Genomic DNA, 18,550 nt, shown 5'->3' with positions numbered 1-18,550 from the left:
ACAGTCACTCAGTAGGCATTATGACATCACACGCTGCCTTGGAATCCTCACTTCTCAGTACGAGTTGTTGGAGAGTGGATGTTTTCAGTTTTGGAGAACTAGTAAAACTCTAAAGAAGATTGGAATGTCTGATTGGGAGGAGGAGCTTCCTCCTAACGTCATCCTAGTGAAAGAGGCCAGCCCGAAAAATCGATTTATCACCAGGACACACAACCCTGTGAGAACATCGAAGATAACACCAGATGCAGAGGAGGAAGTTCCTGCCAATGTCATCTTAGTGCAAGAGCCCGTGGCTAAAATACCATATGCCAAGTGGATAAGGTACCACACATGGATCCCATCGGTGAAAACACTAGATTTGGAGGCCTGCGCTGAAAAGCAATTTATGAATTGGATACATGTCCCTGTGATGCCATCAATTGAAACACCAGACGTGGAGGAGAAAACTCCTGGTAATGTGATCCTTGTGGCAGAGGCCTGCGCTGAAAGGCGTTTTGTCAGCTGGACACAGGACCCTGTAATGCCATCAATGGAACCATCAGATGAGCCGGCAGTAACACCTAATAATATAATATCTGAGACAGACACCAGGCCAGTCATGGCGGAGGAGGAAATATCAGGTGACCGGGCAGTAACACCCAGTGATATAATATTTGACAATGACACCGAGTCAGTGAAGGAGGAGGAAAATTTTATTGTTACTATTGAAATGCAGGAACCATCCAATGACCGGTCAGTGACACCCAGCAGTGTAACCTGTGACATAGATGCCAGGCCAGTGACACCCAGCAGTGTAACATGTGACATAGATGCCAGGCCAGTGAAAGGAAAGCGCAGAAAGCGAGTACTCAAGTGGCTTCGGAACACCTTCTGCTGCTCTTCAAAGCAGGTTGAGAAATAACCAGAGTTTAAATACTCTCGAGACTGTCTCACCCCTGTCAGCCTGCCTGATAACCTGTGAACCCGACCTCTGGACTTGTATTTGGACCCTGCCTCTGTCTCACCCTTGTCTGCCTCTTACAGTGATACCCGTGTACCAGATTCCGGACCCACTGACCACGAGCTTCATTTTTGCCGATACCTTAATCCAGTTACATCTATTAGACCAAAGAAGATCCAACAATGCTGAACATCTCCTTGGGGACCTCAGATGTCAGGCCTGGTGCAACATCTGTCCCAGCACTTATTTTCTATAGAAGGCCAAAAATGGGGACTTTGAGATGGTGTTTTCCAGACTTAGATGTCTCTTCATAGAACGTGACTGGGGTCTAATTCTCTACAAAGGAACCATGCAATTGTGTTATATTACATTAATAATACTATATGTTCCCTATATAATAAATCTGTCCTACTGGGACTGGAACTCACAGATGTTCTCTGTGTTTTCTTAATAACTCTGGCAAGTATATATCATGCATGTGTGTATGTATGTATGTATGTATGTAGTGTGTGTGTGCGTGTGTGCTGGTTGTATGCGTCCAAGCCCGGCGACAGGGGGGCAAAGGGGACACCTGTACCAGGCCCCGAGGGTCAGGGGGGCCCCGACAGAGGCGTAACTAGGGTATGTGGTGCCCAGGGAAAGATGAGAAATGGCACCCCCCAACTGTGTGCGGCAAAAATGGTCGTGGCCACATGCCACAAAGAGTGTGGCCACTGGAAAATGGGGGCGTGTCAACATGACACACCACCATTTCTCGTCACTCTGGGAATATTCCTTTCCATTCCAGTTTGAATCCCAGGTAGGACTGCATTTTAGATTATGGAGAATATGAAGTAGTTTGATATAGTTAGAAATCACAGGCTTTCGCTGTAGTAGCAGGTGGCCCCATTGGTAAGCTGCCTGACTGCAAATCATGATGTGACAGGTTCAATTCCCACCTATGGGCCGTATTCAATTAGAAATGAGAAGCTGAGAGCTGTGAAAAAGTATTGCTGTATTCTTTTCGCATACGCGGAAAGTCAATGTAATAGGAGAAAACGATTTGCCTCTGAATAGGTGGAGAAAAGAATGCAAAGTTTTAGTTTGGGGGTGCAAAGGTGGGGAAACCACTGAGAACCCTTGGGACAGGCCCCCAATGGACAACTGCGTCAAAAAATTCCTAAAAAAAAAAACTTAACACCCCCCAAAAAAATTGCTTTTAATTTGGGGGCAAAAAAGTGCAAATTGGGGGGATAAATTTGCAAACTAGCAAAATAAGGTTCTGGGGGTGCACTAAGAAGGGGTCAAGTGTTTTGGGGATTGCAGGTACAGTTTTGTGGGTGTAATTTCACTTTATTTAAAAGTTCACTTTACAGACATTAAAAGATGTTTGCACCCATTTTCATGTATCCCAAATTTGACAGGACTACTTATTTTCACCAAAAAACACTGCTTTACGCTATTTAGTGGCAATTGTGCGAACTTAAGTTCCCCAAACAGTTTTACTAGGGCTAATCGGGCACTACTACATTGATCCCCAATGTTTCTGCAGCTTATTGGGGGGGGTTCAGGCTGATTTCCCCGATTCTGACACCACTTTTCGCCTGTTCTGACTTCGCGTGTCTCCGTTTTTGCGGCTTTTGAAATTGAATACGGCGAATAGCGGGGGCGCGCACGATAAGTTCCCGCGCTAAAATACGCGATGTAGGCGAAAAGTACGGCGGGCGAAACTTTATCACAGGTGCGAAACTAATTGAATACCGCCTTATGACTGAAATATGAATATGACTGAAGGGAAGGAGATGTGATCAGACGCAGAGAGGAGATATCGGGACTCACAGAGCAGGAAGCTACATTGCCGAGGGATGTTTCTTCTATAACGGGACTTCCGAGCACGCTGCCCTGGCTGCTGGTACCCCCCTATTCCGGGCCTGCCACGGTGCCCAGGGCACGTGCCTTCCTCGACTCCCCCCTGGGCCCGAGCATCATGGACAGATAAAACGGGGCTGCAGCACGTATTAATACTTATTACACTGCTTGCTGCGCCTGTGGACATCTTTTTTCCCTATGACAGGCTGCAGCCGTCCAGCAGAAGCCCCCCCACTGACACCCTCCCCCCCCCCCAAGTAAAACACCGGCTGTCACACTGTGACACGCAGGGGGGCGGTGCTGATCAGTTCTCACCCATCCCGCTTCTCTCCTCTCCCATCGGCTTCCTCCCGTTATTAACCTTAGTGCATCTGACAGTCTGCCACTACTCCCCCTCGCTGCACCCCTGCAGCACCCCCAACCTCCTCTTCTCCTCTCGTGACACCCCTGCCCAGTGGCGTAACTAAGGTCTTCGGAGCCCAGGGCATGTTTTAGGTTAGCGCCCCAAACCCCCGCCGCCCCCCCCCCACCTGAAGAAGAGTATAGTTTGCGCGCCCCTGGCGTGCGGGCAAAAATGGGCGTGTCACATACCGGAAGGGGCGTGGCTAGTGAAAATGGGGAGTGCCAACATGAAACGCCACCCATTCCTTGTCACTCTGGGTACATTCCTTTCTATTCCATATGCACCTTACCTATATGGTGGTTTCTTACAATGTGAAACCTCTGAAGAAATACATCCTCATTGGGACGACGACGTCTTCAGTCAGTATTTTATATTCATGTAGGTCACATCGTCCGGAGGATGCCTGTTTGTGTAGGAATATTAATAAGGTCATCATCATGCAACAGCGGTTCAACCAGACTCGTGCCCTGTGTAACTTCCTTCCCCCTGCGTCTTTCAGCCACACCATCATCTCACTGCATCGTCTCTTAGCCACACCATCATCTCCCTCCCTGCATCGTCTCTCAGCACACCATCATCTCCCTACTGCGTCGTCTCTCAGCCACACTATCACCCCCTGCATCGTCTCTCAGCACACCGTCACCACCCCCCCCTGCGTCAACAATCAGAACACCATCATCTCCCTGCTGCGTCGTCTTTCAGCCACACCATCACCCTCCACGACATCTCTCAACACACCGTCACCTCCCTGTGTCGTCTCTCAATGCACCATCACCTCCCCCCGCAACATCTCTCAGCGCACCGTCACCTCCACCTCCTGTGTCATCTCTCAGACACGCAATCAGCTCTCCCCTGCGTTGTCTCTCAGCACACAGACACACACTGACCCAGATACACATACACACAAACACTGACACACCTACACACACACTGACACATATTAAAATATATACACACACGCACACACTGACACATATATATGCACACATACACACAATGACACATATACACACACTGACACATATATACACACACTGACACATATACACACTGACACATACACACACTGACACATATACACACTGACACATACAGACACTGACACATACACACACTGACACTTATATACACAGACTGACACATACACTGACAAATATACACACTGACACAAATATACACAGACTGACACATACATTGACACACACACAACCTGACACATATATACACACGCTGACACATACACACTATACAGACACACGCACTTATTTCACCAAAATGCACCAAGCAGCCCCCACCCCCATAGCCCCTCACCCACCACAATTAACACCCCCCCTGCGGCAATTTAGCCATCCACCCGCCAACACATCAACCCCGCGCCAGCTTAGCTATCCAACCGAACCCCCCCCCCCCAAAACTAACTCACCTGTGGGAGAGGGAGCGCCGGGGGAGGAAAACTCACTCCAAGTCCTCACCCGGCGCAGACGGCAGGCAGCTCTAGTCCGGGAAGAACACTGCCTAGGAGGGGCTGCGCACTTCCGCTGCAGCTCCCCCTACGGGCAGCATCAGGCTAGCAGGCACACTTGCCTGCTTGTTAAAAGAGAGACAGGACACAATGGTGGCGGGGAAGGGAGTGGGAGAGCGGGCTTGTGTGGGTTTGATGCCCTGGCGGCGGCGCCCCCCTCTGCAGGGATTGCCATGGCGCCCAGGGCACGAGCCCCGCTAGAAACCCCCCCTAGTTACGCCACTGGCCCTGACCTCTCTCTCACGGCACACCAGACCTCTCTCCCGAGACACAAAGGGCCTCATTCAGAGTTATACAGTATTGGACAGCTGCAGGGAGGCGGCTGCGCAATACTGTACAACTAATATGCTAATGCAGCAGCAGGTGCCTGGTGTAAATAGAAGCTTCATGACAGCTTCGCAGATCCGAGTGCTGCCCCCTAACACGCAGCATCAGATCTTCTGCGACACCATCGCCAATCTGAGTAACACTGAGATTACTCAGATTACCCCTCGCAGCCCCGTAGCTGAGGCTAGGAGGTCCGCGTTGGAAGACGCAGATCCTGGCCTCAGCGCTCCTAGAAAACAGGACAACGCGCCCCATTTTCTAGAAAGGAGACCAGCGCCGCCCACTCCCCGCCCCCAAATGGCAGCGTCCTGTCAATCAAGTTGTAGCTTGGAAGCCCAGTGCATGCGCAGCACAGATCCTACGCATCGGAGTAGTACGCAAACCGTTTGGGTTTCCCAACTACTCTGAATCAGGCCCAAAAATCACAAGTGGTATTTGTTTTTAGAGATCAAAATAAAACTGTTTTAACATTTGTTTTAATATGATTACACTTGTTATATGAATTTGTTTTAAAATCAGGGCTGGATTAAGGTTTGTGGGGGCCCCAGGGCAACTAACTTTTGAGGGCCCCTACCAATAAAATTGTGAATAAGATTCTCTTGCAATGTTATCAAAAAGTATAATGTGTAAATACTCCCAGCACCACACACCGTAGTGCCCCCTGGTCACATTATGCCACACAGAATCCATCCGGCTCTGCTTTACATGTATATTTACTTTTATTTATTTTTCTGCTAAATATGGAACATTTCATAAAGTGCCATCACTGCGCAGGGGACAATCTATCTATACATACAGTAGTATAAAATAATGTCCCTGGTAGGCATCTGACTGTGTGTTTGGGCTAATCTCCAGAAGCACTGGACGGATTTTGATTCAGTTGTCACTATTCTATAGAGCATTTGTGGAGGAAGGTTTAGGTGTATGGCACATTAATGTATGACAAAAGGGAGCCGAGCAGTGATGATTTTAGTGAAGCCAGTCAATGAAAAAACGGATGTATGAGCACTTTCTTGGCAATACGCTGCCTAGATATATCACAACGATGGACTTTATTTTATAACATGTAGAGATTAATACGTATTATCCAGTTTCTCCAGAAAAATTGATGTAAGTACTGATACAAAATGTCAGTTTTTTCTTTTTTTACCGTTCCTATATATTTATGTGAAAAACGTTTTTTTTATTTCAAACGAGTCCAATTCCCGGTAAGAGCCGGCTTTGGCGTGACAATAAATAAAGCACAAGGACAGACACTTAACGTGGCTGGCGTTGACCTAAGTGGAGACTGTTTTTAACAAGGACAACTTTATGTGGCCCTTTTGCGCGTCACGTCAAAACTAAATCTTTTTGTGTTGATAAAAGGAGGAAAAACAACTAATGTCGTCTAAACAACCTTATAAGACCTCGATTAAAAAAAGTCTGTCACCGTAAATTCGAATCTTCTCCCGTGCGAAGCAGGGGTGGGTCGCTAGTTTTAGTATATGTACAGTACTTATGAATCAAGCATTACTTTTTATTTCATATTTTTAAATAAAAGTGGTCCTGTTAATTTGTTGGAATCCTTTGTTTTGTTGTCTAACCTTGTCTGTGAGGGGATACTTCCTAGCATGAGAAGGTAGTCTAATGTACACAGATTTCATAACAGCCTTTGCTTAGCATAAAGCCCTGCAATGATGTCTCATGAGCAGATGATGTCACAGTCACTCAGTAGGCATTATGACATCACACGCTGCCTTGGAATCCTCACTTCTCAGTACGAGTTGTTGGAGAGTGGATGTTTTCAGTTTTGGAGAACTAGTAAAACTCTAAAGAAGATTGGAATGTCTGATTGGGAGGAGGAGCTTCCTCCCAACGTCATCCTAGTGAAAGAGGCCAGCCCTAAAAATCGATTTATCACCAGGACACACAACCCTGTGAGAACATCGAAGATAACACCAGATGCAGAGGAGGAAGTTCCTGCCAATGTCATCTTAGTGCAAGAGCCCGTGGCTAAAATACCATATGCCAAGTGGATAAGGTACCACACATGGATCCCATCGGTGAAAACACTAGATTTGGAGGCCTGCGCTGAAAAGCAATTTATGAATTGGATACATGTCCCTGTGATGCCATCAATTGAAACACCAGACGTGGAGGAGAAAACTCCTGGTAATGTGATCCTTGTGGCAGAGGCCTGCGCTGAAAGGCGTTTTGTCAGCTGGACACAGGACCCTGTAATGCCATCAATGGAACCATCAGATGAGCCGGCAGTAACACCTAATAATATAATATCTGAGACAGACACCAGGCCAGTCATGGCGGAGGAGGAAATATCAGGTGACCGGGCAGTAACACCCAGTGATATAATATTTGACAATGACACCGAGTCAGTGAAGGAGGAGGAAAATTTTATTGTTACTATTGAAATGCAGGAACCATCCAATGACCGGTCAGTGACACCCAGCAGTGTAACCTGTGACATAGATGCCAGGCCAGTGACACCCAGCAGTGTAACATGTGACATAGATGCCAGGCCAGTGAAAGGAAAGCGCAGAAAGCGAGTACTCAAGTGGCTTCGGAACACCTTCTGCTGCTCTTCAAAGCAGGTTGAGAAATAACCAGAGTTTAAATACTCTCGAGACTGTCTCACCCCTGTCAGCCTGCCTGATAACCTGTGAACCCGACCTCTGGACTTGTATTTGGACCCTGCCTCTGTCTCACCCTTGTCTGCCTCTTACAGTGATACCCGTGTACCAGATTCCGGACCCACTGACCACGAGCTTCATTTTTGCCGATACCTTAATCCAGTTACATCTATTAGACCAAAGAAGATCCAACAATGCTGAACATCTCCTTGGGGACCTCAGATGTCAGGCCTGGTGCAACATCTGTCCCAGCACTTATTTTCTATAGAAGGCCAAAAATGGGGACTTTGAGATGGTGTTTTCCAGACTTAGATGTCTCTTCATAGAACGTGACTGGGGTCTAATTCTCTACAAAGGAACCATGCAATTGTGTTATATTACATTAATAATACTATATGTTCCCTATATAATAAATCTGTCCTACTGGGACTGGAACTCACAGATGTTCTCTGTGTTTTCTTAATAACTCTGGCAAGTATATATCATGCATGTGTGTATGTATGTATGTATGTATGTATGTAGTGTGTGTGTGCGTGTGTGCTGGTTGTATGCGTCCAAGCCCGGCGACAGGGGGGCAAAGGGGACACCTGTACCAGGCCCCGAGGGTCAGGGGGGCCCCGACAGAGGCGTAACTAGGGTATGTGGTGCCCAGGGAAAGATGAGAAATGGCACCCCCCAACTGTGTGCGGCAAAAATGGTCGTGGCCACATGCCACAAAGAGTGTGGCCACTGGAAAATGGGGGCGTGTCAACATGACACACCACCATTTCTCGTCACTCTGGGAATATTCCTTTCCATTCCAGTTTGAATCCCAGGTAGGACTGCATTTTAGATTATGGAGAATGTGAAGTAGTTTGATATAGTTAGAAATCACAGGCTTTCGCTGTAGTAGCAGGTGGCCCCATTGGTAAGCTGCCTGACTGCAAATCATGATGCGACAGGTTCAATTCCCACCTATGGGCCGTATTCAATTAGAAATGAGAAGCTGAGAGCTGTGAAAAAGTATTGCTGTATTCTTTTCGCATACGCGGAAAGTCAATGTAATAGGAGAAAACGATTTGCCTCTGAATAGGTGGAGAAAAGAATGCAAAGTTTTAGTTTGGGGGTGCAAAGGTGGGGAAACCACTGAGAACCCTTGGGACAGGCCCCCAATGGACAACTGCGTCAAAAAATTCCTAAAAAAAAAAACTTAACACCCCCCAAAAAAATTGCTTTTAATTTGGGGGCAAAAAAGTGCAAATTGGGGGGATAAATTTGCAAACTAGCAAAATAAGGTTCTGGGGGTGCACTAAGAAGGGGTCAAGTGTTTTGGGGATTGCAGGTACAGTTTTGTGGGTGTAATTTCACTTTATTTAAAAGTTCACTTTACAGACATTAAAAGATGTTTGCACCCATTTTCATGTATCCCAAATTTGACAGGACTACTTATTTTCACCAAAAAACACTGCTTTACGCTAATAAGTGGCAATTGTGCGAACTTAAGTTCCCCAAACAGTTTTACTAGGGCTAATCGGGCACTACTACATTGATCCCCAATGTTTCTGCAGCTTATTGGGGGGGGTTCAGGCTGATTTCCCCGATTCTGACACCACTTTTCGCCTGTTCTGACTTCGCGTGTCTCCGTTTTTGCGGCTTTTGAAATTGAATACGGCGAATAGCGGGGGCGCGCACGATAAGTTCCCGCGCTAAAATACGCGATGTAGGCGAAAAGTACGGCGGGCGAAACTTTATCACAGGTGCGAAACTAATTGAATACCGCCTTATGACTGAAATATGAATATGACTGAAGGGAAGGAGATGTGATCAGACGCAGAGAGGAGATATCGGGACTCACAGAGCAGGAAGCTACATTGCCGAGGGATGTTTCTTCTATAACGGGACTTCCGAGCACGCTGCCCTGGCTGCTGGTGCCCCCCTATTCCGGGCCTGCCACGGTGCCCAGGGCACGTGCCTTCCTCGACTCCCCCCTGGGCCCGAGCATCATGGACAGATAAAACGGGGCTGCAGCACGTATTAATACTTATTACACTGCTTGCTGCGCCTGTGGACATCTTTTTTCCCTATGACAGGCTGCAGCCGTCCAGCAGAAGCCCCCCCACTGACACCCTCCCCCCCCCCCCCCAAGTAAAACACCGGCTGTCACACTGTGACACGCAGGGGGGCGGTGCTGATCAGTTCTCACCCATCCCGCTTCTCTCCTCTCCCATCGGCTTCCTCCCGTTATTAACCTTAGTGCATCTGACAGCCTGCCACTACTCCCCCTCGCTGCACCCCCGCAGCACCCCCAACCTCCTCTTCTCCTCTCGTGACACCCCTGCCCAGTGGCGTAACTAAGGTCTTCGGAGCCCAGGGCATGTTTTAGGTTAGCGCCCCAAACCCCCGCCGCCCCCCCCACCTGAAGAAGAGCATAGTTTGCGCGCCCCTGGCGCGCGGGCAAAAATGGGCGTGTCACATACCGGAAGGGGCGTGGCTAGTGAAAATGGGGAGTGCCAACATGAAACGCCACCCATTCCTTGTCACTCTGGGTACATTCCTTTCTATTCCATATGCACCTTACCTATATGGTGGTTTCTTACAATGTGAAACCTCTGAAGAAATACATCCTCATTGGGACGACGACGTCTTCAGTCAGTATTTAATATTCATGTAGGTCACATCGTCCGGAGGATGCCTGTTTGTGTAGGAATATTAATAAGGTCATCATCATGCAACAGCGGTTCAACCAGACTCGTGCCCCCTGTGTAACTTCCTTCCCCCTGCGTCTTTCAGCCACACCATCATCTCACTGCATCGTCTCTTAGCCACACCATCATCTCCCTCCCTGCATCGTCTCTCAGCACACCATCATCTCCCTACTGCGTCGTCTCTCAGCCACACTATCACCCCCTGCATCGTCTCTCAGCACACCGTCACCACCCCCCCCTGCGTCAACAATCAGAACACCATCATCTCCCTGCTGCGTCGTCTTTCAGCCACACCATCACCCTCCACGACATCTCTCAACACACCGTCACCTCCCTGTGTCGTCTCTCAATGCACCATCACCTCCCCCCGCAACATCTCTCAGCGCACCGTCACCTCCACCTCCTGTGTCATCTCTCAGACACGCAATCAGCTCTCCCCTGCGTTGTCTCTCAGCACACAGACACACACTGACCCAGATACACATACACACAAACACTGACACACCTACACACACACTGACACATATTAAAATATATACACACACGCACACACTGACACATATATATGCACACATACACACAATGACACATATACACACACTGACACATATATATACACACTGACACATATACACACTGACACATACACACACTGACACATATACACACTGACACATACAGACACTGACACATACACACACTGACACTTATATACACAGACTGACACATACACTGACAAATATACACACTGACACAAATATACACAGACTGACACATACATTGACACACACACAACCTGACACATATATACACACGCTGACACATACACACTATACAGACACACGCACTTATTTCACCAAAATGCACCAAGCAGCCCCCACCCCCATAGCCCCTCACCCACCACAATTAACACCCCCCCTGCGGCAATTTAGCCATCCACCCGCCAACACATCAACCCCGCGCCAGCTTAGCTATCCAACCGAACCCCCCCCCCCCAAAACTAACTCACCTGTGGGAGAGGGAGCGCCGGGGGAGGAAAACTCACTCCAAGTCCTCACCCGGCGCAGACGGCAGGCAGCTCTAGTCCGGGAAGAACACTGCCTAGGAGGGGCTGCGCACTTCCGCTGCAGCTCCCCCTACGGGCAGCATCAGGCTAGCAGGCACACTTGCCTGCTTGTTAAAAGAGAGACAGGACACAATGGTGGCGGGGAAGGGAGTGGGAGAGCGGGCTTGTGTGGGTTTGATGCCCTGGCGGCGGCGCCCCCCTCTGCAGGGATTGCCATGGCGCCCAGGGCACGAGCCCCGCTAGAAACCCCCCCTAGTTACGCCACTGGCCCTGACCTCTCTCTCACGGCACACCAGACCTCTCTCCCGAGACACAAAGGGCCTCATTCAGAGTTATACAGTATTGGACAGCTGCAGGGAGGCGGCTGCGCAATACTGTACAACTAATATGCTAATGCAGCAGCAGGTGCCTGGTGTAAATAGAAGCTTCATGACAGCTTCGCAGATCCGAGTGCTGCCCCCTAACACGCAGCATCAGATCTTCTGCGACACCATCGCCAATCTGAGTAACACTGAGATTACTCAGATTACCCCTCGCAGCCCCGTAGCTGAGGCTAGGAGGTCCGCGTTGGAAGACGCAGATCCTGGCCTCAGCGCTCCTAGAAAACAGGACAACGCGCCCCATTTTCTAGAAAGGAGACCAGCGCCGCCCACTCCCCGCCCCCAAATGGCAGCGTCCTGTCAATCAAGTTGTAGCTTGGAAGCCCAGTGCATGCGCAGCACAGATCCTACGCATCGGAGTAGTACGCAAACCGTTTGGGTTTCCCAACTACTCTGAATCAGGCCCAAAAATCACAAGTGGTATTTGTTTTTAGAGATCAAAATAAAACTGTTTTAACATTTGTTTTAATATGATTACACTTGTTATATGAATTTGTTTTAAAATCAGGGCTGGATTAAGGTTTGTGGGGGCCCCAGGGCAACTAACTTTTGAGGGCCCCTACCAATAAAATTGTGAATAAGATTCTCTTGCAATGTTATCAAAAAGTATAATGTGTAAATACTCCCAGCACCACACACCGTAGTGCCCCCTGGTCACATTATGCCACACAGAATCCATCCGGCTCTGCTTTACATGTATATTTACTTTTATTTATTTTTCTGCTAAATATGGAACATTTCATAAAGTGCCATCACTGCGCAGGGGACAATCTATCTATACATACAGTAGTATAAAATAATGTCCCTGGTAGGCATCTGACTGTGTGTTTGGGCTAATCTCCAGAAGCACTGGACGGATTTTGATTCAGTTGTCACTATTCTATAGAGCATTTGTGGAGGAAGGTTTAGGTGTATGGCACATTAATGTATGACAAAAGGGAGCCGAGCAGTGATGATTTTAGTGAAGCCAGTCAATGAAAAAACGGATGTATGAGCACTTTCTTGGCAATACGCTGCCTAGATATATCACAACGATGGACTTTATTTTATAACATGTAGAGATTAATACGTATTATCCAGTTTCTCCAGAAAAATTGATGTAAGTACTGATACAAAATGTCAGTTTTTTCTTTTTTTACCGTTCCTATATATTTATGTGAAAAACGTTTTTTTTATTTCAAACGAGTCCAATTCCCGGTAAGAGCCGGCTTTGGCGTGACAATAAATAAAGCACAAGGACAGACACTTAACGTGGCTGGCGTTGACCTAAGTGGAGACTGTTTTTAACAAGGACAACTTTATGTGGCCCTTTTGCGCGTCACGTCAAAACTAAATCTTTTTGTGTTGATAAAAGGAGGAAAAACAACTAATGTCGTCTAAACAACCTTATAAGACCTCGATTAAAAAAAGTCTGTCACCGTAAATTCGAATCTTCTCCCGTGCGAAGCAGGGGTGGGTCGCTAGTTTTAGTATATGTACAGTACTTATGAATCAAGCATTACTTTTTATTTCATATTTTTAAATAAAAGTGGTCCTGTTAATTTGTTGGAATCCTTTGTTTTGTTGTCTAACCTTGTCTGTGAGGGGATACTTCCTAGCATGAGAAGGTAGTCTAATGTACACAGATTTCATAACAGCCTTTGCTTAGCATAAAGCCCTGCAATGATGTCTCATGAGCAGATGATGTCACAGTCACTCAGTAGGCATTATGACATCACACGCTGCCTTGGAATCCTCACTTCTCAGTACGAGTTGTTGGAGAGTGGATGTTTTCAGTTTTGGAGAACTAGTAAAACTCTAAAGAAGATTGGAATGTCTGATTGGGAGGAGGAGCTTCCTCCCAACGTCATCCTAGTGAAAGAGGCCAGCCCTAAAAATCGATTTATCACCAGGACACACAACCCTGTGAGAACATCGAAGATAACACCAGATGCAGAGGAGGAAGTTCCTGCCAATGTCATCTTAGTGCAAGAGCCCGTGGCTAAAATACCATATGCCAAGTGGATAAGGTACCACACATGGATCCCATCGGTGAAAACACTAGATTTGGAGGCCTGCGCTGAAAAGCAATTTATGAATTGGATACATGTCCCTGTGATGCCATCAATTGAAACACCAGACGTGGAGGAGAAAACTCCTGGTAATGTGATCCTTGTGGCAGAGGCCTGCGCTGAAAGGCGTTTTGTCAGCTGGACACAGGACCCTGTAATGCCATCAATGGAACCATCAGATGAGCCGGCAGTAACACCTAATAATATAATATCTGAGACAGACACCAGGCCAGTCATGGCGGAGGAGGAAATATCAGGTGACCGGGCAGTAACACCCAGTGATATAATATTTGACAATGACACCGAGTCAGTGAAGGAGGAGGAAAATTTTATTGTTACTATTGAAATGCAGGAACCATCCAATGACCGGTCAGTGACACCCAGCAGTGTAACCTGTGACATAGATGCCAGGCCAGTGACACCCAGCAGTGTAACATGTGACATAGATGCCAGGCCAGTGAAAGGAAAGCGCAGAAAGCGAGTACTCAAGTGGCTTCGGAACACCTTCTGCTGCTCTTCAAAGCAGGTTGAGAAATAACCAGAGTTTAAATACTCTCGAGACTGTCTCACCCCTGTCAGCCTGCCTGATAACCTGTGAACCCGACCTCTGGACTTGTATTTGGACCCTGCCTCTGTCTCACCCTTGTCTGCCTCTTACAGTGATACCCGTGTACCAGATTCCGGACCCACTGACCACGAGCTTCATTTTTGCCGATACCTTAATCCAGTTACATCTATTAGACCAAAGAAGATCCAACAATGCTGAACATCTCCTTGGGGACCTCAGATGTCAGGCCTGGTGCAACATCTGTCCCAGCACTTATTTTCTATAGAAGGCCAAAAATGGGGACTTTGAGATGGTGTTTTCCAGACTTAGATGTCTCTTCATAGAACGTGACTGGGGTCTAATTCTCTACAAAGGAACCATGCAATTGTGTTATATTACATTAATAATACTATATGTTCCCTATATAATAAATCTGTCCTACTGGGACTGGAACTCACAGATGTTCTCTGTGTTTTCTTAATAACTCTGGCAAGTATATATCATGCATGTGTGTATGTATGTATGTATGTATGTAGTGTGTGTGTGCGTGTGTGCTGGTTGTATGCGTCCAAGCCCGGCGACAGGGGGGCAAAGGGGACACCTGTACCAGGCCCCGAGGGTCAGGGGGGCCCCGACAGAGGCGTAACTAGGGTATGTGGTGCCCAGGGAAAGATGAGAAATGGCACCCCCCAACTGTGTGCGGCAAAAATGGTCGTGGCCACATGCCACAAAGAGTGTGGCCACTGGAAAATGGGGGCGTGTCAACATGACACACCACCATTTCTCGTCACTCTGGGAATATTCCTTTCCATTCCAGTTTGAATCCCAGGTAGGACTGCATTTTAGATTATGGAGAATGTGAAGTAGTTTGATATAGTTAGAAATCACAGGCTTTCGCTGTAGTAGCAGGTGGCCCCATTGGTAAGGTGACTGACTGCAAAGCATGATGCGACAGGTTCAATTCCCACCTATGGGCCGTATTCAATTAGAAATGAGAAGCTGAGAGCTGTGAAAAAGTATTGCTGTATTCTTTTCGCATACGCGGAAAGTCAATGTAATAGGAGAAAACGATTTGCCTCTGAATAGGTGGAGAAAAGAATGCAAAGTTTTAGTTTGGGGGTGCAAAGGTGGGGAAACCACTGAGAACCCTTGGGACAGGCCCCCAATGGACAACTGCGTCAAAAAATTCCTAAAAAAAAAAACTTAACACCCCCCAAAAAAATTGCTTTTAATTTGGGGGCAAAAAAGTGCAAATTGGGGGGATAAATTTGCAAACTAGCAAAATAAGGTTCTGGGGGTGCACTAAGAAGGGGTCAAGTGTTTTGGGGATTGCAGGTACAGTTTTGTGGGTGTAATTTCACTTTATTTAAAAGTTCACTTTACAGACATTAAAAGATGTTTGCACCCATTTTCATGTATCCCAAATTTGACAGGACTACTTATTTTCACCAAAAAACACTGCTTTACGCTAATAAGTGGCAATTGTGCGAACTTAAGTTCCCCAAACAGTTTTACTAGGGCTAATCGGGCACTACTACATTGATCCCCAATGTTTCTGCAGCTTATTGGGGGGGGTTCAGGCTGATTTCCCCGATTCTGACACCACTTTTCGCCTGTTCTGACTTCGCGTGTCTCCGTTTTTGCGGCTTTTGAAATTGAATACGGCGAATAGCGGGGGCGCGCACGATAAGTTCCCGCGCTAAAATACGCGATGTAGGCGAAAAGTACGGCGGGCGAAACTTTATCACAGGTGCGAAACTAATTGAATACCGCCTTATGACTGAAATATGAATATGACTGAAGGGAAGGAGATGTGATCAGACGCAGAGAGGAGATATCGGGACTCACAGAGCAGGAAGCTACATTGCCGAGGGATGTTTCTTCTATAACGGGACTTCCGAGCACGCTGCCCTGGCTGCTGGTGCCCCCCTATTCCGGGCCTGCCACGGTGCCCAGGGCACGTGCCTTCCTCGACTCCCCCCTGGGCCCGAGCATCATGGACAGATAAAACGGGGCTGCAGCACGTATTAATACTTATTACACTGCTTGCTGCGCCTGTGGACATCTTTTTTCCCTATGACAGGCTGCAGCCGTCCAGCAGAAGCCCCCCCACTGACACCCTCCCCCCCCCCCCCCAAGTAAAACACCGGCTGTCACACTGTGACACGCAGGGGGGCGGTGCTGATCAGTTCTCACCCATCCCGCTTCTCTCCTCTCCCATCGGCTTCCTCCCGTTATTAACCTTAGTGCATCTGACAGCCTGCCACTACTCCCCCTCGCTGCACCCCCGCAGCACCCCCAACCTCCTCTTCTCCTCTCGTGACACCCCTGCCCAGTGGCGTAACTAAGGTCTTCGGAGCCCAGGGCATGTTTTAGGTTAGCGCCCCAAACCCCCGCCGCCCCCCCCACCTGAAGAAGAGCATAGTTTGCGCGCCCCTGGCGCGCGGGCAAAAATGGGCGTGTCACATACCGGAAGGGGCGTGGCTAGTGAAAATGGGGAGTGCCAACATGAAACGCCACCCATTCCTTGTCACTCTGGGTACATTCCTTTCTATTCCATATGCACCTTACCTATATGGTGGTTTCTTACAATGTGAAACCTCTGAAGAAATACATCCTCATTGGGACGACGACGTCTTCAGTCAGTATTTAATATTCATGTAGGTCACATCGTCCGGAGGATGCCTGTTTGTGTAGGAATATTAATAAGGTCATCATCATGCAACAGCGGTTCAACCAGACTCGTGCCCCCTGTGTAACTTCCTTCCCCCTGCGTCTTTCAGCCACACCATCATCTCACTGCATCGTCTCTTAGCCACACCATCATCTCCCTCCCTGCATCGTCTCTCAGCACACCATCATCTCCCTACTGCGTCGTCTCTCAGCCACACTATCACCCCCTGCATCGTCTCTCAGCACACCGTCACCACCCCCCCCTGCGTCAACAATCAGAACACCATCATCTCCCTGCTGCGTCGTCTTTCAGCCACACCATCACCCTCCACGACATCTCTCAACACACCGTCACCTCCCTGTGTCGTCTCTCAATGCACCATCACCTCCCCCCGCAACATCTCTCAGCGCACCGTCACCTCCACCTCCTGTGTCATCTCTCAGACACGCAATCAGCTCTCCCCTGCGTTGTCTCTCAGCACACAGACACACACTGACCCAGATACACATACACACAAACACTGACACACCTACACACACACTGACACATATTAAAATATATACACACACGCACACACTGACACATATATATGCACACATACACACAATGACACATATACACACACTGACACATATATATACACACTGACACATATACACACTGACACATACACACACTGACACATATACACACTGACACATACAGACACTGACACATACACACACTGACACTTATATACACAGACTGACACATACACTGACAAATATACACACTGACACAAATATACACAGACTGACACATACATTGACACACACACAACCTGACACATATATACACACGCTGACACATACACACTATACAGACACACGCACTTATTTCACCAAAATGCACCAAGCAGCCCCCACCCCCATAGCCCCTCACCCACCACAATTAACACCCCCCCTGCGGCAATTTAGCCATCCACCCGCCAACACATCAACCCCGCGCCAGCTTAGCTATCCAACCGAACCCCCCCCCCCCAAAACTAACTCACCTGTGGGAGAGGGAGCGCCGGGGGAGGAAAACTCACTCCAAGTCCTCACCCGGCGCAGACGGCAGGCAGCTCTAGTCCGGGAAGAACACTGCCTAGGAGGGGCTGCGCACTTCCGCTGCAGCTCCCCCTACGGGCAGCATCAGGCTAGCAGGCACACTTGCCTGCTTGTTAAAAGAGAGACAGGACACAATGGTGGCGGGGAAGGGAGTGGGAGAGCGGGCTTGTGTGGGTTTGATGCCCTGGCGGCGGCGCCCCCCTCTGCAGGGATTGCCATGGCGCCCAGGGCACGAGCCCCGCTAGAAACCCCCCCTAGTTACGCCACTGGCCCTGACCTCTCTCTCACGGCACACCAGACCTCTCTCCCGAGACACAAAGGGCCTCATTCAGAGTTATACAGTATTGGACAGCTGCAGGGAGGCGGCTGCGCAATACTGTACAACTAATATGC

This window comes from Taudactylus pleione, unplaced genomic scaffold (genome assembly GCF_031769625.1).
Source record: "Taudactylus pleione unplaced genomic scaffold, aTauple2 ptg001165l, whole genome shotgun sequence".
Classification (NCBI taxonomy): domain Eukaryota; kingdom Metazoa; phylum Chordata; class Amphibia; order Anura; family Myobatrachidae; genus Taudactylus; species Taudactylus pleione.
The sequence above is the reverse complement of the archived record's forward strand: the minus strand, read 5'-3'. Positions refer to the sequence as shown.